Here is a 22,588-nt window from a genome sequence, read left to right on the forward strand (position 1 = left end):
TGCTCTGTTAAAACAAGAGGTATTATCTCTTCTACTCAAAGGTGCAATAGAGATGGTTCCTATCAGTCAGCAGGGGACAGGGGTATATTCTTTATACTTCCTCATACCAAAAAAGGATGGCACTCTCAGACCAGTTCTCGATCTCAGACCTCTAAATCAATATACCCTGTCAGAGCATTTCCCCATGGTCACTCTACAGGATGTAATTCCCTTGTTACAAAAACAAGACTACATGACAGCATTAGATCTAAAGGATGCTTATTTCCACATTCCTATACATCCAGCACACAGTAAGTACCTAAGGTTTGTGATAGCAGGCAAGCACTATCAATTCAGAGTACTGCCCTTTGGAGTAACAATAGCACCAAAAGTATTCACAAAATGTTCAGCAGTAGTTGCGGCATACCTTCACCTTCGAAGACAGGTCATACATGTCTTCCCATATCTGGACGACTGGCTAATAAAAGCCAGCACCATCAGAACAGTCAACAGCTCACACAATACACAATAGATACCCTACACAAAATATTGTTCACAATCAATTACCAGAAATCTCACCTTCAGCCAGCTCAAATGCAACCATATCTAGGAGTAATTCTGAACACTCAGTCACCATTAGCTTATCCAAATCCACAATTAATCTAAAGTTTTCACACACTCATATCCCAATTACAAGTCTATCAACCTACACAGTAAGGTTTGTCATGAGGCTATTGGGAATGATGGCATCATGCATAGCAGTAGTGCCCAATGCATGTATTAACATGAGACCAACAATGGTCTCAAGCACAGGGTCAACTACAGGATCTAGTGTTGTTGGACCGACAAACTTACAAATCTTTGCAAGGGTGGAATGAAACCAACTTATCCAAAGGGAGGCATTTTGAAGGCCACAGACCATAATTACCACATATGCATCAATGACAGGTTTGGGAGCCCATCTCAACAAACTGACAATACAGGGCGATTGGGACTCAATCTGGCAAAATTACCACATAAACCACTTGTAATTACTGGCAGTGTTCTTAGCCATCAAAATTCCAACCACAAATCATACACAAAACAGTATTAATAAGGACAGACAACATGACAACTGTGTATTATCTGCAAAAACAGGGGGGGGGCGCACACTCATCCCAAATGTCCCTCCTAGCACAAACAATTTGGAAGTGGGCAATTCAGAATCACATTCACCTGCTAGAGGAATACATCCTAGGGATACACAACCAGCTAGCGGACTTCTTAAGCAGGACGCAGCAACAAATACACAAATGGGAGATTCACCCACAACTAATTCAATATTACTTTCACATGTGGGGAATACCAAACATAGATCTTTTCGCAACTAGCAAAAACGCACAATTCCAAAACTTTGCGTCAAGATACCCCCACCCTCAATCCAAGAGCAATGCTCTATGGATCAATTGGTCAGGAATATTTGCTTACGCTTTTCCCCCCTCTCCTGTTAAGACCATTTCTGGTAAAAAAAATCCATCACACTTCCCTCACTATGATACTCATAGTTCCCACGGGGGCATGTCAATACTGGTACACAACACTATTGGATCTGTCGGTAGTACCACATCACAAGCTCCTAAACAGACCAGACATGCTGACCCAAGAAAGGGTCAGATCAGGCATCCCAATCCCAGTATAATCAACCTGGCGATTTGGCTCCTGAGGTCATAGAATTTGGATACCTACAACTTCCATCGGAATTTATCGACATTCTAAAACAAGCACATAAACCTACAACCAGGCAGCGCTACACAAATAAATGGAAACATTTTGTATATTACTGACATCCTAAAAACATTGATCCACTTAAAGCATCAGTACAGGTAATTGTATGTTATTAGCTTCACTTGGAGAAAGCAAATCTTGCAAATTCCTCTATTAAAATTCATTTAACAGCAATATCAGCCTACCTTCAAAACAGACAACATACCTCTCTGTTTAGAATTCCTGTCATAACTTTTATGGAAGGTCTTAAAAGAGTTATTCCCCCTACAGCTCCACCAGCTCCTGCATGGAATCTCAACATTGTACTCACAAGGCTTATGGGTCCACCATTTCAACCCATGCACTCTTGCGCTCTTCAATTTCTCTCATGGAAGGAGGCTTTCCTGGCAGCAATTACTTCTTTAAGAAGAGTAAGTGAAATCCAAGCATTCACTTTAGAAGAACCCTTTTTCCAAGTACACAAACACAAAATAGTACTTAGAACAAATCCAAAATGTTTACCCAAAGTGGTTTCACCATTTCACATTAATCAGTCAGTGGAGTTGCAGTCTTCTTTCCACAGCCAGATTCAGCTGCTGAAAGAGCTCTCCATACTCTTGATATCAGAAGAGCTCTAATGTATTCTATAGACAGAATAAAAACCTTTAAAAAAAAAAAAAAAACTTTTTGTGGCTTTCCAAAAGCCTCATAAGGGTAATCCTATTTTCAAACAAGGATTGGCTAGATGGATAGTAAAGTGTATTCAAACTTGCTATCTTAAAGTTGAAAGGCAACTATTAGTAACTCCTAAAGCACGTTCTACTAGAAAGAAAGGAGTTTCAATGGCATTCTTAGGAAATATACCAATGGCAGACATATGCAAAGCAGCCACATGGTTCACACCAAACACATTTACTAAACACTTCTGTGTGGATATGTTATCTCGACAACAAACAAATGTTGGTCAAGCAGTGCTTAAAACACTATTTCAAACTACTCCAACTCCTACAGGCTAGGTGCCGCTTATTTAGGAGAGAGACTGCTTTTCAGTCTATGCATAGCATGTGTATCTGCAGCTACACATGCCATCAAACAGAAAATGTCACTGACCTAGTGTACATCTTTTTTTGGCATGTAGCACATGCGCCCTGCCTCCTCCCCGGAAGCCTGTAGCCGTTGTTGTACTTTATTATATACATATGTGTATTGCATGGACATCTTCTTCACTTACTATATAGTTGTACATATACAATTCTTCACTCTTTACTTCACCCTCCTGCTGGAAAACAATCTAACAAAGGACTCAATGCCCATGGGCACTATCACCGAGAGGAGGAGTTGCTCGATCTCGTGACTCGAAAAAAAGCTTCTTTGAAGAAAAACAACTTGTAACACTCTGAGCCCAACACTAGATGGCAATATATGCATAGCATGTGAATCTGCAGCACTACATGCCACGAACAGATGTACACTGGATAAGTGACATTTTCCATATATAGCTTTTGGACAGGCTGTACACACCTTATTTCAAAAAGGTGAGCCTCTTTTGGTTATATATGTTTGTTTATATATGTATACAAGTTATAAGTATATAATGTCTATTTAATTCTCCTGTATTGGATCTTTCATAGGTTCACATGCTTGAATCATCCCCGTCGTCGAGGTGGGAGCCTCACAGTAAGTAAGTTTAAAACCAGTAGGCCTCAGTAGGCCTTATAGGCTATTTTATAGTCTATCCACTTTGTTTTGTGAAAAGACCCAAACTTCAGTGTCAACCAATCAGGATTCAGCCCCTCCCAAACACTCCCAACAGAGGCTGAATTCCCTCAGATTTTCTACCGCACGTCGTGTGAAGGGAGTCTCCCTGAGCTCTGCTCAGTTTACTTTATTTCTGACTGAAAATTGTTTCTCTCAGGAAAGGACAAAGAAGGGTCTGTTCAGAGACTGTGACAGTTGTGGGAAGAAGAGACTACATGTTGATGACCCCCACAAGAAATGCATCTACTGCCTCCATCCAGACCACAAGGTGAGAGGCTGCAAGATCTGTCGCACCTTTAGTCAAAAAACCCTCAAGAACCGTGAGGGTAGACTTCTTTTATGGCTGCAGAAACAGAAAGCCATGGAGCAACCTTCCTCAGATGAAGGTGAAGCGTCATCTCATACTTCTCACCTTCAGAAAAGAACAGGTGAGAGAGGGAGAGTGTCTGATGAGCCACCAAGGAAGATGGCCAAAAAGATAAAACAAGTCTCTACTGAGACAAAAAAGGATGTTTCCCATTCAGAGACATGCAAAAATTTGGCAAAAAAGGTTCATTCAGAGCCTACTACGCCTTTACATAGGAAAAGTACCTCAGAAAAGGCATCCCTGTCTCTGTCACCCCAGAAAGAGCCGGAAAAAGTCTCTTAAGGGAAAAAGCACCCGTCGAAGACCACCCCGTCGACGACAGTGTGACGATAATTACGGCAAAAATATTTTAAAAGGCTTCGTCGGCAAAAACATTGCGACGGCGGAGGCTTCCTGGGTCCACCAATCGACCAGGGCACTCCCGTCTATGAAGCACCTCTCTGAGGTTTAAGAAGACACCGCTAACAACAGCACTGTCGGCGAATAAGATGCCGACAGAGGATACGTCGACGAAAGAACGGTCGGCGAAGACACTGTCGACGAAGGAACTGCCGACAAAGGATCCGTCTATGAAGGGCCCGTCGACAAAGACACCGTCGACGAGAGAACCGTCGACGAGCATATCGTCCACAGCACTGGCAATGTATAGACCATCGACCCTCCTGGGTACTCCACCACACTAATCGTCAACTATTCTGCCTTATCCTCAGGACGACTCAACCAGATTCTTGCCTCTTTCACTTATCACCATGGGGGACAAAGCTTCTGATATTCTGCCAATGCATACCTACCCAAGCAAGGTATTGCCATACCCCCCCACAACATCTCTTGGATGATGATGACGCATACTCCCAAAACTAGGGAATGTTTGGGGAAGCGAGTAGCCCATCTCAACTCAATGTCAAGTGGCAGGATTTTGATGACAAAGACGAACAGCATTACCAGCTCAGTTATGCTTCAACATCCTACCCACAGACAGGGCAACAATCACCCCTCTCCATGCCTAGCACACTAGTGGAGGACCTACAATAAATGCTCAATTACTACTATAGAAGGTTTCCACCATCAACGCAGACCACGCCACCTAGACCTGAAAGCTACCAGACACATCGTCAAACCCAGACTACCAGTCTTCCGGAAACACCGGAGGCTAGCATACCATTAACTAGCCAAACGCAAGAAGCTCATCCCTCGTCAGACGATGAAAGGGAAGAGGGTGAGCTAAGAGATTCTGTGACTAGTGAATGGGATGATTATCTCGTCCCCCACACCATCTCCACCTCCAGCAGGTCCATTGGATTCGCCTCCAGAAGACATAGGAGGTTTTCATAATCTGATAGAGAGAGCGGCAAAGCGTTTTGGCCTTTCAATTGTCTCTCATGAAACAGAGTGCTTCCTTTACGACTTCAAAGAACCATCAAAGAGATCGGTAAGAGCTATACCGATAGTAGATTTCTTATGGCAAGAAGGCTTGAAGGCAATGAAGAATCCTGCCACAGTGCCTTCACAAATGCCAAGGCTAGAGAAGAAGTACAAGGCCCCGGATGATTCTCCGGCCTGTTTAGTGTCACAGCCAAAACCTGATTCAGTAATATCACAGGCAGCGCCGCGACGTTCCAGAAACCCCTCCACGCCTATAGCATCTCCCCCAGACAAGGAGGGGAGGAGATTAGACAACATTGGTAAAAAATTCTCCTCTGTAGCAGCGGTCACAGTTAAGGCAGCTAACTCCCTCGCCATCCTGGGAAGATATGATCGCCAAATGTGGGCAGAAATGTCTGCTTTCTTGGATCTCCTGCCAGAGGATGTCAAGGTGGAAGCAAAAAAGGTGTTGCAGGAGGGACAACGGGTTGCCGCAGAGATTATAGACAGCGCAATAGACATTTCTTTAACTGGGTTCAGGCAATTGGCTGGCGCAGCAGTCTTGCACAGGCAAGGATGGCTAAAGGATACATCATTTCGACCGGAGGTCCAGAGTCACGTTCTCGACATGCCTTTCGACGGTGAGAGCTTGTTTGGGAAGCATGTCGACGACATGTTACAAGCCATCAAAACGGATATGGATACGGCAAAATCTCTAGGTACCCTTCAATATAAAAAGCAACCTTTTCGTGCAGCAAGGGGAAGAGGAGGTTACTCCTTTCGAGGGGGATACCAACAGTACAGATCTCAGTATCAGTCTTCCTCCACAGGATCACAACACCAGTACCACCAGCATTACAGGTTACCACCGGCCGCAGCCTATAAACATCCAACTAGAGGAAGAGGAGCTGCCCGAGGAAGAGATACGGGCAGGAAACAATGACCCGCTAGTCATTCCAGCATTCTCCCCCCCCCACCAATATCGAGGGTTGGAGGTTGCATCACTTCCTATTTCCTTCAGTGGGCGGCTATAACATCAGACAGACTGGTGCTCGATATAGTGGCCAGAGGTCATACTCCGGAATTCACGCAAACACCACCAACTGTTCCTCCATCGGGCCCTCCGCCCCGAGGATGAACCAACTCCTCAAGGAAGTAAAAGTGATGCTGGGCAAAGGAGAGATAGAGCCAGTCCCTTTTTCTCAGAAGAACAGAGGATTCTATTCCTGCTTCTTTCTCATAAAGAAACCCTCCAGGGACTGGTGCCCCATCCTGGACTTAAGAGCGCTAAACAAGTTTCTAAAGAAACAGTCGTTCAGGATGGTAACACTTCAAGATGTCCTGGGTCTTTTAAATGCTGGAGATCTGATGGCATCGCTAGACCTCCAGGATGCTTACTTTCATATTCCCATACACCGCAACCACTGCAAATTCCTCAGGTTCAGAGTGGGTGGTATGCACCTCCAATTTTGAGTTCTCCCATTCGGTCTTAAATCGGCCCCCAGAATCTTCACAAAAATGTTGGCTCCGGTAGCAGCGCATCTCCACCAGTCGGGTATGCAGGTTTTTCCTTACTTGGACGACTGGCTGATAAAGGCACCCTCAAAGCCGCAAGTGATACGTCATATTGCCTTCAATTGTTAAACAGCCTGCGGTTTGTCGTCAACTACCAAAAGTGTCAGCTTCCCCCCAGACAAGTATTAAACTTCTTAGGAGCAATACTAGACACGGTCGACAGCAAGGCGTACCCGTCTCACGAGAGGAAACAAAAACTAACCCCCTTAGCACGTAGACTCTCTACAAAAAAGTTTGTTTCATTCCGCATCTACAAATCATTGCTAGAGATGATCTCATCATGCATTCCGCTAGTCCCAGACTGCAGGCTCCATATGCGACCCCTGCAAGAGCAATTGGACATACAGTGGACCCAGGTGAACAGTTCGTTCGAAGACAGAATTCGCATAGCACCTCTAATGCAGAACACCATGAGGTGGTGGGCGACACTAACCAATTTGTCAAACGGACTTACATTCCTTCATCAAACACCCAGATACATAGTAATAACGGATGCCTCTCTCGAAGGATGGGGTGAACACTGCCAAGACCTGCAAATCAGAGGATCCTGGAATGCAAAAGAGGTTCAACTCCACATCAATTACCTAGAACTCAAAGCAATACACTTAGCTCCAAAAGCTTTCTTGCCAAAACTACAAAATTCAAGCATCTTAATCAGAACGGACAACACAACCAGCATGTTTTATCTAAACAAGCAAGGAGGCACGAGATCCCTACAACTCTCGCAGCTAGCTCAAGAAATCTGGACATGGGCCATCAAGCACAACATTTTACTCAAAGCGGAGCATGTGCCAGGACAAACCAACATTCTGGCAGACACCCTGAGCAGGACAGTGATACCTTATCACGAGTGGGAGCTACACCCGAAACTTCTCATTCGACTTTTTCTCTTATGGGGCAAACCAAACCTCGACCTATTTGCCACACTCGAGAACAAGAAATGCCAGTATTACGCAAGTTGGCTTCCCCAGAAAGGTTCGTGGGGAAATGCATTTTCGATGAGATGGTCCGGGGTCTATGCCTACGCTTTTTCTCCGATCCTGCTCATTCCGAGAGTCATCAACAAAATAAAGACGGAGGGATGTCGCCTCCTATTCATAGCTCCCAGGTGGCCCAGACAGGTCTGGTACACGGAGCTCCTAATGCTCTCCGAACAACCACATGTGCAACTCAGACAGAGTCCGACTCTCTTGACGATGCACCAGGGACAAGTCAGGCATCCAGATCCGTCATCTCTTCACTTGTCGGCTTGGCTCCTGAATACAATGAGTATCTAAATCTGCACATTTCCTCGGCGTGTAGAGACATCTTAGCAAACGCTAGAGCTGACACTACCAACAAAACCTATAGACTTAAATGGAAACGTTTTTGTATATGGTGTGCAGCAGAAGGTATACATCCCTTTTCCGCTCCTCCAGAGCAGATACTTCCATATCTCTTGCTCTTGGCAAAGTCAGGACTTTCATATTCCTACATTCGAGTGCATCTGGCAGCAATCTCGAGGTACCGTAGATCACCACACATGGTCTCATTATGCTCCACAAGAATTGTCAAACAATTCATGAAGGGCCTTTTTCTTGTTTTCCCACCAGTTCGAAAACCTCCGCCGTTATGGTCCCTGAATGTTGTATTAATGCAGCTCATGAAAGCTCCCTTTGAGCCGATCCACAGAGGCGATCTAAAATTCATCTCATGGAAGACAGTGTTACTACTAGCTCTTACTTCAGCCAAAAGAGTCAGCGACATTCAGGCCTTCACTATCAAAGAGCCTTTCCTCCAATTTACAAATTCCGGTGTGATCCTAAGAACAAATCCCAAGTTCATCCCGAAAGTTCCCTCAACGTTTCACTTGAATGAACCAGTCATCTTGAAAACCTTTTTTCCAAACCCACAAACGGTAGCCGAGAAGACATTACATTCCCTGGATATAAAACGGTGTCTAAAGTTCTACTAACAGAAAACACGAGTCATCCGTCAGTCTGACCAATTATTTGTTGCATTTGGCGGAACGAGAAAGGGACATGAGGTGTCCAAACAGACAATAGCCAGATGGATTGGCCTAGCAATCCAATTTTGTCATGCTAAAGCTGGTAAACCGCTCCACAGCAAGGTGAGAGCCCATTCTACAAGATCGGTAGCCACTTCAGCTGCACTCTTTGCTGGGGTGCCACTGCATAGCATCTGCAGAGCGGCCACATGGTCCAGCCAGCATACGCTTACAAAGCACTATTGTCTTGAAGAAACGAGTAACGTTGATACAGCAGTGGGACAGGCAGTACTGAGGCATTTATTTCATTAAGGTGAGCCTCTTACACATCCCACCACCACACTCAAGGTATGTTCGATATTGTTTCTCAGTTTTGTTAATATCTAATTTTATATCACAGCGTGGTTTACTCTAAGATTTTGCTTCAAATTAGTCGTAAGATCAACATTTTTTCATATTGTGTTAACATGTTGTAGACCTCAAAACAACAACGACACATATTGGATCATAATTTTCTGCCATACAGGTTTTTCTATTATTTTTATATATATATATATATATATATATATATATATATATATATCAACGTGATTGAGATCACTTAGAGAATTACGATAAAATGACAGTCAAATTAATTAGCTAATTCTCAAACATTACTGCTCGTTATTCTGATTCAAGCATGTGAATCTATGAAAGATCCAATACTGGAGAAGAAAATTTGTTACTTACCTGTAACTGCAGTTCTCCAGTATTGGTATCTTTCATAGATTCACATGCAACCCGCCCTCCTCCCCTCAGAGGCTCCCCTATTATACAGATATTAAACTTCACACTTCTACTAGAAAATCTGAGGGAATTGAGCCTCTGTTGGGAGTGTTTGGGAGGGGCTGAATCCTGATTGGTTGACACTGAAGTTTGGGTCTTTTCACAAAACAAAGTGGATAGACTATAAAATAGCCTATAAGGCCTACTGAGGCCTACTGGTTTTAAACTTACTGACTTACTGCTTTATGTACTTAAACTTACAGTGAGGCTCCCACTTCGACGACGGGGATGTGAATCTATGAAAGATACCAATACTGGAGAACTGCAGTTACAAAGTAAGTAACTACATTTTCTTACTTATGGATATTTTCTGTGTAGATTTTGGTACTCACCATTCCCCTATTTGTGCTTATGCTATAAAAAGTATGCACATACAGTAACTGCTTGCTGTATTGATTCAAGCATCCGAATCTATGAAAGATTTAATACTGGAGAAGAAAATGAGTTACTTACTTGTAAGTGTAGATTTTCAGTATTGGTATCTTTCATAGATTCACTTGCGACCCTCTCTCCTCCACTGAGAGGCTCCCCTTATAGCTAGGGATTATTATTATTACCACGTTTACTGAGAAAATCTGAGGGACTCAGACCTATGATGAGATTTTTTTTTTAGGGCATTTCTGCCTTTCTCTGACATCCCCTGGCCATCGTATATTTCCCTTTTATGAGCTCTCTTCTGAGATGTGGAAGAGGTGTCACTATCTTCATCAGAAGTAGTAGATCTGTGATATTTGGCTTTCTGCAGCCACAGAAGAAGCCTCCCCTGTCTATCCTTCAAGGTTTTAGTGGAAAAAGTACAACGGACTTTACAGTCCTTTACCTTTAGAGGCAATACATAGAGGCAATTACCTTGAGAGGCAATATATAGAGGGCAGTACAGATAGTCCTTGTGGGGATTATCCACATGAAGCTTTGTCTTTCATCATGTCTTGCAGGGTCTGAAGAGCCCTTTCTTAGATGTCTCAAACATGACAGAAGAAATAGATTAGCTCTGTAAAGCTAGTTCTGAAGAAAACTGAGCAGAGCTTGGGGAGTCCCTCTTCTCACGATGTGCGGCCTCTCTTGGGAGTATTCTTGAGGGTGCTATCGTCTGATTGGCAGGAGTTTGGTTCCTTTTTTTAAAAGGACTTAGGGCCAGATGTAGGAAGCAAAAATATTGCGAGTCGCAAATTGCGAGTCATTGTGACTCGCAATTTCCGACTCGCAAAATGGGATCCAACAAAAAAAAGCAACTACATTTTGCGACTCGCAAAGGAAGTTGCACCGCAGATTGCGAGTCCGCTGTTAGCGAGGTCGCATTTTGGGACCTCGCTAAAAATGAACTCGCAGATTGCGAGTGGGTATCGCAAATTGCGATTGTGCCGCAAATTGCATGCAGGTGCAGCAAAACAGTTTGAAAAACACTTCCTTGCTCTTGCTGATGACATCAGAGCCAGGAAGACATCAAATACACCTGGGAGGAGGGAGGACAACACCCTTTTCTAACTGCTGAGCAACCACCTGGAGGAACAGCAGCAACAATGGAAGACTCAGGCAGTGCAGGCAGGAAGAGAAAATTTAAATTCTCTGAAAAGGAACTTGAGGTGCTGACAGAGGAATGTTGCCAACACCATGACCAGCTGTTTGGAAAGGCTGCCCTGAGTGTCCCAGACACTGAAAAGAGGAGGATCTGGCAAGACATCCAGGAGAGGGTCAGTGCCATAGGGGTGAGCCACAGAAGCATAGAGGAAATAAAAAAACTGTGGTATGAACTGCGCTCCAGGACAAAGGAGAGGGTGGCAGAGCGCCTCAGGGAGATGAGGGGCACAGGAGGAGGCCCATCCACCATCCCACCACCCACAGCCATGGAGGAACTGGTTAAACAGACCCTGTCGCCTGAGGCAGTGTCAGGAATGGGAGTACTGGACACTTCAGCGCCAGGGACATCAAAAAGTGAGTACCATGAAACATGCATGTACACCTATAAATGCTATACCCCACCCACTCAGTACACAGCAGCATGCACAACCAAACTAGCTCCATTCCAGACTAGCAGCCACCAGAATGGTGCATTATGGGCAATGTAGTACAGTAGTCAGCTAATAGGCAAATGTTTATTAGGAGGCATACAACAGATGTTAGATACTGACAGTGTGTTCCCTATGTCCCACAGGTCTCCCACAAGACTCCCCCACCAGCCACACCATCCAGGGTGAAGAAAGCAGCCCACAGACAGGGCAGGAGGCTGCAGCAGCCACTACAGGGCCCAGCACCACACCACCACAGTTCCCTCCAGCTGGAGAAGCGACATGGAGGAAAGAGACACAGCACCTGGTCCCAGCCACAGTGTGAGACAGCAGTACCCCCAAGCACTACCGCATCGCAGACTCCATGTCCAAGCAGTGTCCCAGGAGGATATAGGTGACTCATCCATATCTGCAGCTGAGGCATCCCTCATATCTGGTCAGCGCCTGCAAACAAGGCAGTTGAGAATCATTTCTGGGGCAATGCAAAGTAAGGAGCACAATTTCACAAATGGCCTGGCAGAAGTGAACACACAGTTCACACGTTTGAATGACAATGTCAGTGACCTTGCACTATCCATACTGCAACTGGTGACGGAACTAGTGTCAGAGAGACAGAGTGCAAGGCGCCGTGAGCGCCAACTGGTACAGAGATTGGACTGCATGGCTGCATCCATCGTCCGTCTCGCAGTGAACACCATAGGGCTGTCTCGACGTACTGCGAGCTTGCAGGTAGACTTGGACCACTTTGCAGGGGATGTGGCTCGGGGACTGGGTCGCATTAGCCACGCATTGGACATGCTGGAGGCTCGACAGGTGGCTAGGGGCACGGCTGAGACACTTCAGGACAGTGAGGAGGGGTCCACCATCAGCAGCGCATCTGCCACAGACACACATGTCTTGCGGAGTGGCAGTGCACGTCAGGGGTCTGCTGGCCCACCTAGCACAAGCCATGCTGGGCGTACCAGGAGGAGGTGTTAAGGCCCAGCACTGCAGGACACATGAGGCACATGGAGTGAATGTGTCCTCATTGAGGGTGAACATTTACAGCCCCTTAACAACAGTTCAGTTATTTTGTTATTAGGTTCACTTATTAAAAAGTATTGTTTGATCCACCTCACAACTGGGCTCTTTGTGTGTGACATTAGTGTGTGTGGTGACAGTTAGCACGTACCTTCCAAAGTATTGGTTTGCAATGTGGTCCCGTCTCTGTCTGCCTTGATTTGCAATGCTTCTATCCCCAGGCTGGCGATGTTGTAGCTCTTGCTCGTCATCCTCCGAATCTGGGTCTTCTGGGGTGAGATGTAGCCCACGTCTGGTGGCAATGTTGTTCAGGATAGCGCATGCGCCTACTATCTTGAAAGCTGTTATTGGGGCATACTGGAGCGCACCTCCACTTCTGTGGAGGCATCGGAATCTTGCCTTTAACAGTCCAAAGGTCCTCTCTATGACATTTCTGGTCCTCCTATGTGCACTGTTATATCGCCTCTTATTGTCATTGCTGGGTGTCAGGTACGGGGTAAGTATCCATGGTCGTAGCGCATATGCACTGTCACCTGTGTGGCAAAAATTAACAATGTTAGCAGGGCATGGATGGTTTCTACAGTGACCTGTGTGTATGGCTCCAGGGTGTCTGCAGCAATACCTACTAGATATCCGTCTCCAAACTCCCCACGTTCTAGGCGTTGGTGTATCCCACTGTGCCTGAAAATGTAAGAGTCGTGCACTCCCTGGAAATTTGGCTACCATGTCAGTGATGACAAAATGGGCGTCACATACCACCTGGATGTTCAGTGAGTGTGTACACTTCCTATTGTGGAACAGATATTCCAGATTTGCAGGAGGGCATATTTGTATATGTGTCCCGTCAACACACCCTATTACATGTGGGAAGTTGGCAATTCTGTAGAATTCCAACTTGGTGCTGTTAATTTCTGCCTCATTCCTGGGTAAGTATATGTATCTGGACATTTGTGTGTGATTATGGCATCTAGGAAACATCTGAAGAACCGTGAGAGTGTACTTTGGGATACCCCACCTGCCACCGCAATGACCCCCTGATAGCTACCCGAGGCCAAGAGTTGCAGTGAGCATAGCTCTTGCACATGTGTGGGGATGGCGCTGCCGCACACAGTCTGTCGTTGAAGCTGCGGATTGAGTAGATCAATTAATTCTAATATTGCTGCACTGCTGAGTCTGTATTTATCATCAATCTCCTCCTCAGGTTGCTGGAAAAGTGTCTGCCTGGTTCTGTAAATCCTCTCCTGTCTCTGGCTCCTCCTCCTCCTCTGCTGTGCGGTGTGGACTCTCCTCCTCCTTGCTATCACATATATTTCTGCCATTTTGAGTAACCCAGATGCCTTCTGGATCTCTTTTTATACTTTGGTTATGGTTACCACCTGCTCTGAGTTAGTGGGTTTGCAAAATGGGCTTTTTGCGACTTGTCGCAATTTGCGATTGGCTTTTTCATATGGTTTGCGACTCGCAAATTGCATCTCCCTATTTGCGGGTCGCACAGTGGGGTCGCAAAATTTGCGAGTCGGTAATGGCTCACGTCGCAATTTACCATTCGGAAATGGGATTTCTGCATCCCATTTCCGATTTTGCGGCGTCGCAAATTGCAATTCGGGCCATTTGCGACTCGCAAATTTTTGCTACATCTGGCCCTTAGATAGGCTAGTTAGGTGATTGTTCATTACCATTATAGCCTATTATAATAACACTTATTGCTTTATTATTTATTGTGGGACCCCACGTCGATGACAGGGAATGATTCAAGCATGTGAATCAATGAAAGATACCAATACTGGAGAACTACAGTTACAGGTTAGTAACTCATTTTCTCCTATGCCCACTGTCACACTTCAGATGGAGACCAGACATATGTAAATTACGCTTGTTACTGCTCTAGTAGGAACAGTCCATGTCAAATACAGCACATCATCGGAAACAGAGGTACTCTAATTAGATTGGGGTTCCTTTGTTAGCGCAAAAACAAAAGATGACAATGGACATCTTTGCCTTGTGTCACTTGTTAAAAGTATGGGATCTGAAAGTTGAGAACTCACTGACATGCAAGTCCGAAGGTTCAAATCTCGGCTCCAGCCCAGCTCTAGACAGGGTCCCTCAGACAAAAGCACAATTCACCTTGTCAAAATCCTTCTCTTTAACTATCAAGAGATGGGTTAGCTGTATGCCTTATCTTAGATGCTTTACCTGTTGGGTTCAGAACAAGTGGTCTATAGTGTCTAGTATGTCTATTTTGTATTAAAACCTGTTAGGGTGAGACTGTTAGCAGCTAGATGTCATGAATCCTGTTGCCAAGGATGCTAGTGAAAATCTTAATGTCACTGTTTCATAGGGCAACAGGCCTAAAAGACCTAAAGTGGTCAGGCCCTTTTTAGGCTTTAATATAAGAGTGATGGTATACTCCTCCTTGTAGGGTTGACCCTGCCCATATGTATAAATGTTGCAAATAATTTGGTTACGAGGAAAATAAACTCCTTTGAGGCACGGGTCCTGAAGTATAGGGTCACTGGGATCCACTTTATGTAGCTCTATTTAGTCATATGTGAAAACATCTACCATACTCCCGTCTGAAGTTCTAAGGAACACTATCAGGTGTTTTCATAGCTTGAATATAACTTCTAACAGATTTTGTTGTAATTCATACACTAACAGCTTGTCCGCCTTGTACCCTCTCTCATAATGTAATTTTGTAATGCTCAATAACTTATAGGCTGTACATTCAACTAATATTGCTCCCAATTCTCCCCTCAGTCTTCGAAGATCTCTGTAGGTGTGTCTTGAGCCTATCCATTTATGCTCCTGCTTTAATCTAATTATCGCAGTCTCTAGTTCCAGACACCTTGCCTTAACCGTCCTAAAAAAAGGTTGTTATGTGTTTGATCAATTTACCCTTCATTACTCCTTTGGCTGCATCCTGTATCACTGTCAAAGGTATGCCTTCGGTCTCATTCTCTTGCAAATATTACCTCAGTGCTTCCATAGTATTTAGTCAACGGACACGGTCTCTCAGTGCTACCCAGTTAAGCCTTCACAATCGGTGAGGAGCCAGGGGCTCCCTGCATAATCAATAACACTGATACATTGTCTGAAAGGACCTTCGCACCAATCTCCAAAGACTCTGCCAATTGTAAGCAAGTGGCTGATATCAGGAAAAACTCAGGTCTCGAATGAGACCTATGGACAATGGCATTAAAAGAGAAGTCCATCTCCCCTTCATGTGTAGTACTCCACATGTCTATGAGATTAATGCGTATTATACCAGCTGACAGTGAGGGGGCGGTGGTGTACAATACCAGTTGATGGGATACTTATTCAAATCTGGATTTAGAGGTTTGATTTTTTTTTTTTTTTTTTTATATATTGTTATTGATTTTGGATATAAAGCAATACAACATTTAGCATTAATAAAAAGATACACAGTTGACAGTTCTCATGATGCAAGTCGTAGCTACAATACAATGCAAATATTCAGTGCTTGAAAGTAAATTTTCCATATTTTCCTACCAGTTGTCATCATCTGGCAAAGTCATGTATGCCTAGTGTATTCTAACGTTGCCCTAATGGAAACTGAACAATTGAACAACTAACTGAACTGCATCAGATCTGGGCCGGGGAAATCTGGGCAGCAGTAGGCCCAGGCCAGAGTGTCTATGGAAACCCATGCCTCACGATTGGTACACTTCTATCTCAAGGGCTCTGTCTCATCCCTGTTGCTTAACACCACCAGGTATCTGCTACTTCATATTGTGCCATCAGACTCACCAGCTAACATAGCTGCACCCTCGGAGCAAGGCTGTCACTGCTGTTCAAACTCTATGAAGCTGGTGATCACCTCCCACCACGTTGGCATCGTGGTTGCCGAATATTATGTTGCGGGTCGTATACAGGTGCCACCACGGTGCACTGACGTCAGTTCTTTCATTTCTGCGCCAGCCTATGTGCAGATCTGAAGAGAGCTACCCCTACAGTCACTTTTTGACTGGCCTTTTGGTCAAAGCGTTTTCACTTCTTGGTGCGTCGAGGATATTGTCACAGAAGACCAGCTACAAGCCCTCTGACTTCTGTCACCGGATGATGTCTGTGACGGATCCGCACCTCCTGTGTCTGTGGTTTTTGGAGTGCGAACATGACCCGAAGTTGTGCTCGGAGTGCCGAGCCATGAACCAGAAAGCTTTGAGGGAGCTGTCCTTTAAAGATACTTGTGGCCAGGCTCCGCATTGCTCTCTTTCGAGAGGAAGGTTCCGAGACCGCTTGTGCAGCCCCCATCATTTGTTGTCATCCCATTCAAAATCTTCAGGACACTTGGGTAAGCATAAAAAGAAGTCAAAGAAGCACAAGCGTTCTTTAACTTCACCCTGTCGATCGGACGACACAGGAGAAGGTGAGTTGTCGCTCTAGGCCTCTGTCACTGGAGCCTACTTATGGGTGGGCCCCCTCCCCCCCAAAACAATTTCCAGTAGCCAGAGTCACCCCTGCCCAATGAAAATAATTTTACGAGGTCATACACCTCACCTATGGGCAGTCTGCCTCTGTTGGAGTGCCCTCTGGCCTTGCAGGTTAGGCAAAGGCCCCCTCGTTTGCGGATCCAAAACCCCATCAGTCGTACCATTGCGACCTTCCTTGATGACGGTTCTGGCGTTGACACTGCTGATGCCACCTGAGCCAGCAGGCGGAGTTGACCCCATACTTATTGCCAACTCTGACACGGAGCCAGAACGGCATCGCTCGATGACGATTCTGACTTTAACAGAGACATTACTCCCTAGGTTGGATCCTGAACCCTATTCTTATGGGTATGAGTTCGGTGAGAGTATGAAGGGATCACTGGACCCTCGGAATACCAGCCTGAATACCGTATAAACTGGGCGAAGCCAGTGGTCCGGACACCTCTCCTGATGCTGGTATGCTTTCTCCCCCTACTCTGGCTACGGAGGAGGGGGCGTCTTATTCCATGGTCGTGCAAAGAGCTGGAGAGGTCTTGGGCCTCAAGCTGCCTTTGATGGCTGTCAGGACCAACCTCCTGACTGAGGTGCTTCAGCTGGGGGTTTCCACCTCAGAACTCCTTTTGCCTTTCAATGAAGCCCTCACAGATTTCCTGCAGGGGACCTGGTCCAAACTGAGCACAATTTGGAGATTGTAATATTATTTTAGCAGCCAGGCATCCCTCCACCAAAATGGTATACGCCTCTTCTTGGAACAAATTTGTGGCATTGTGTACAACAAGTCTGTTGACCCCCCTCCCTGCCCCTCTTTCTGAGGTTCTCTTGTTTGTTCTTTCTCTGGCCCAGTAGGGCTTTGGTCTGGGCACACTCAAGGGATATTTGTCAGTCATCTCAGCTTTCCTCAGGTTGCCTGACCAACCCTCCTTGTTTAAATCTCCTATTGTTGGAAGATTTCTAAAGGATCTTACCCATCTGCTTCCTCCTTCTGCATTCATAATGCCCCAATGGGATTTGAAGTTTGTTCTTACTTTTCTGATGTGCTTCTTTTGAACCACTCCACAACTGCCCACTTTGGCTTTTAGTCTAAAGACAGCCTTCCTTGTAGCCGTCACCTCTGCCTGCAGAGTGAGTGAACTGCAGGCTTTTTCCTTGAAGTCACCTTTCATCTCCATCCATCCTGAAAAGGTGGTGCTTTGTACCACAGCGTCCTTTCTCCCTAAGGTGGTCACGCCCTATCATGTAGGTCAGTCCGTTGCTTTGCCTACTTTTTATGTGCCTCTGCATCCTTCTAAAGAAGAAGAGAGACTCCACCGCTTGGACTCAAAAAAGCGCTGTTGTGCAATCTTGATCGTACCAAAGAGTTCCTGGTGAATGATCAACTTTTTGTGGGTTATGTAGGTGCAAAGAAAGATCGCCAGTGCAGAAGAGAACCATCTCTAGATGGGTTGTTCTCTGCATTGGCTCAAAAAGCAATCCCTAAAGGGTTTACGCATTCACTCTACTGGAGCAACAGATGCAACCACTGCGTTGGCATGCAGCCTTCCACTCCTGGACATCTGCCAGGCAGCAACGTGGGTGTCCTAGTACACATTTACCAAACACTACTCCCTGGAAAGTCAGGTACTTTGCCTGTTCGGTCCTGCAGGACTTCCTAGTATGATCTTGGTTCACAGCCCCTCCTGTGGGGATGGTATTAGTTGGGTATCTATTCTAAGGTAAGGAATCTGCAACTAGAAATCTCTTTCAGATGAACAAGTTACTTACCTTTGGTAATGAGTTATCTGGTAGAGACATATTCTAGTTGAAGATTCCTTACCGAAGCACCCACCCACCCATCCTTTCTGGTCTGCAAACTGATTTCTAGGGACAGGAACTTCTCTTTCAGGACCCTAGTTCTGGCGTACCAGGGTAAGTGTTCTTCATGGGTCCAAGCGTCTCCGTGGAAAGTCGTGAAAAGAAACTGATATGTGCGCCTATATATGTACTGCAACATCATATCTGACGGCCACGTTGCCAACAACGGACGCGGAGTCGACCGACGCCACCTGACAGCACGCAGGGGTACTGCTAGAAGAAAAATCTCCAGATCCAGACTGATGCCTGGGGGGGGGGAAATTCTAAGGTAAGGAATCTGCAGCTAGAATATATCTGTAAGGTAAGTAACTTGTTCTACTAGATGATCTCCTGCGAAAGTGGCAATATTAAAAAAAAAAAAAAAAAACGTTGATAGATATTTTCCTTGTTTTCATTCGGGCCTCATCAGGAAACTCTTGAGGATTGTTGTCGATAAAGTGTTCCTTGCCACACAACCCTATCCTCTTTGTGTCTATATAGTGAGTGAGGGTGATTCGGGAGACCTGGACTAATCAATATAGCTACACCTCTGAACTTGGTGATAGCAGTGGAGTTCATCTCTGTGGGGGAAGTATCAAGTCTTAAAGTGTTTAACATCAGAGGATAGGAGAAACGTCTCCTGGACAGTATGACATCCAGTCCTTTCATACTGAGTCAGAGCAAGAGGGCTTTGCTCTTCACCAGAGACTTTAGCTCCTCGGTATTAAGTGATAAAAATGTTGTTGTATGATGGGTATTTGGGTCTGTTCACATTATTGGAATACTAATATAACTCAACCAAAATTTGATGGACTAGACCCATCAAATCTTTTCCAGAAGTACGCACTCCAGGGTTTTAACTGGTCACACTCGCAGACTAATGCCATCTGATTAAAATCCGACATGGTATCAAATTGGTAGCATAAGCAATTACCTATACATCGCATTGAGTAGTATTTGAACATAAAAGCTTCCCAACATGAAACTTTCTATCTGTTGGTTTTAGAACAAGGGCCAACCCTCTAGGTTTTGAGGGAAAAACTGGGCAATCCAGGTTTAGACAAAAAAATGAAGTCGGTGGTAAGTAAAAGGGGAAAGAAAAATGAAGATAGGCAAAAAGGAGTGAAATGAATGACAAATCTTTACTCTCAGTTTAGCTTCAATTCCTGAACATGTTTAGCCTTTTGATGACTAGTCTCGAAGAGTCAACAAAAGTTACCCCCTTGAAAGCTTTAACCTATAAGCCTTCTGACATGGAAGAAGGGAGTGCCCAACATCTTGAACTACTTTATACTTAAGTCAACTGATTTTTCTCTGTGGTTGTGATTTGTCTGTGTTACGCCTCATGTCTCCTCTGAACCCATTGAAGGGCATATTCCTTATGTAGGGACTTGTTCAGCTTAGCAAATCTTTGCTTTTCTTCTGGCTGTCTTTGACTGTTGTCTCTGTCATCCTGACCTCACCTCAGTAAATGCCTTACCTGTCTTTCCGGGACAGTTTCCAGATTCAGGGCTTTTATCACTTCCTCCCTCGGAGATACTAAAATTGACCTGCATTCAAAATAAGCATTGGTCTGAACAAAAAAAACCATTTGCACACTAGTTGCTTGTTTCAGAGGTAATTGGTAGCTATTTTAAACAATATAAATGTTTCCGCTGTCATGGAAGATGAATCTTGAAAAAGAGAAATTGTGGAGCCTTTGTACACTATCTGATCTATTTTTCTTGCTGCCTTCAAAGTATTCTTTTTGACCTTGAAGAAAGGAATGCGAGTCAATATTTCTGGAGTCCATCTTTTCTTTATTAGGTAAGCGTTGAATTCCCAATGGGTCCTGTCAAGGTCTGTGACATTGTCCTCTGGTTTCTCCAGGAGTAAACTATAGACGCCCTGGACGTAATTCTCATGGTCAGGTATCTTTTTTGGAATCCCATTAATATGCAAATCATTATGGAGGGCTCTGTTATTACCATGGTGTACCCTATTAAGTGGCATCTGGTGTTATTTCTCTAGTTCTTGAACTCTAATGTCTAGTTCCTCCACGTGGAGCGTTAGCGTTCGACCTGGTGTATACTTAAGTATACTTATACTGTGAAAGGAAGCAATTTCACTTGTTGGTTGCAGTGTCCTTTACAAATTCGTGCCCACTAGTGGTCAGTTTTGCATTTTTCTCCCTTCTTTTTCTGTTTCAGAGCAGTGACCTGCTACTGTACTCCACTTTGGTTTCTTTATCTGTTGCTGTGACGGATTATTTTTTTACATTTCTTTAGTTGTCTCCTTTTGCTGTGTGTGCGTGTTTTAGGCTGGTAGCTGCCTGTGTTTTATTGCAGCATTCTGTTCCTCCCACCTCTTCCTATGTCACTTACATTTATTTTGGCTTTATTCCAGTGCTGTCCTTGTACCTGGCTCCTAAAATAAGCTTCTTTTACTAGACAAATGGCTCCTAAAATACGTTTATTTTACTAAACAATCACCATATGCCCTCGCATCGCAGAGAGTCTTTCTCTCCAGGGCCCCTCCATGCCAGCACTCATGACATCACACACAGTGCATTGCTTATCTCCTTTATTGAGGCCATAAATCTTCTTAGGCTGCTCAGCTAACTTCATTATAGCTTTGTTGAAATGCGTGGCTTAAATGCTTGTTTAAAGCATGCTGTGAACAAGCAGTTACGCCTTTGGTTATTTTGGCACACTGGGCCTTGCAGAAATTTAAGGGACAGATTGAAGAAAAGATGAGAACTGGAAGTAATTCTCAGTTTGCAAGTTCGTGAGTCAGACTTTCGAACTCTGACCTTGCATCAAGGCTGCTTCTCAAAGTAAGCCTTTCTGAGCCAAGTCTTCTGTGATATAGACAGCTGGCTCATGCAGAGCCACGGCTCGGTGTGGTAAGTCTGAAGAGACAAAAATCTCTTTGCTTATGTAATTGCCCTCGTCATCTGTGGTGGCATCTCTAAACTGGTTTCAGGAGTGTATGGCCAGAATGCGGGAAGGTTTTTCGGCTGATCCCAGTGAAAACGATGCTAGGTGTACCCAGAAACAGTGAATAGAGGATTATTTGCCTATGAGATGTCTCCACAAGTCCCAAGTATGTTGGTAGGTTTTACGTTCTGTTTTCAGGAAGTCTGTGCTTGATGTTTATTGGGGCAGAATTGCTCTGCACATCACTGTTATCAAATGCCCACCCTCCTCCATCTACGGAACAGTGGTAGGAATCGTGTCATGTAAAAGAATGCTGTATTCTGATGGATACAACTACCTGTGGATTCCTCGCCTTATGAATTCTCCCAATGCGTCAGCATTTGACGGAAATTTTCTTCCCAGCTCTCCACGTCGATGGAGACGTCACAGTTGCCCGACTCCCACACAACTTCGTCTGACGTCATCGTGGTGATAAGAGGTCCTTGCTGGCGTGCTGATGTCAGTTCCCTTTTTTCCGTGCCTAAGAAGCATAGCTGTTTTTTCCTAGCTCTTGGGAGTTGCTGTTGGGCGCATGTCGGTGACTGACCCGCACAGTGACTGCCTATGGTGCTTGAGTTCTGAGCACGATGTGGAGGAGTGTAGTTCATGCCAGAGAATGAACCCGAAGGCGCTCAAGGAGCAGGAGGCCAAACTCTTTTTGGCCAAAGCGAAGAAGAAGAAGTATAGGAGTCATCAGAGGTCTTCTTCCAGAAAATCCTCGAAGTCGC

General features: G+C 44.9%; 1 protein-coding gene across 3 annotated transcripts in view; it reads left to right on the top strand.

The window, feature by feature from the left end:
* Positions 1 to 22,588, top strand: part of CCS (copper chaperone for superoxide dismutase) — a 782,455-nt gene that overhangs the window by 423,153 nt on the left and 336,714 nt on the right. The window lies entirely within an intron of this gene.

Source organism: Pleurodeles waltl, chromosome 9, assembly GCF_031143425.1.
Source record: "Pleurodeles waltl isolate 20211129_DDA chromosome 9, aPleWal1.hap1.20221129, whole genome shotgun sequence".
NCBI classification, from domain to species: Eukaryota; Metazoa; Chordata; class Amphibia; order Caudata; family Salamandridae; genus Pleurodeles; species Pleurodeles waltl.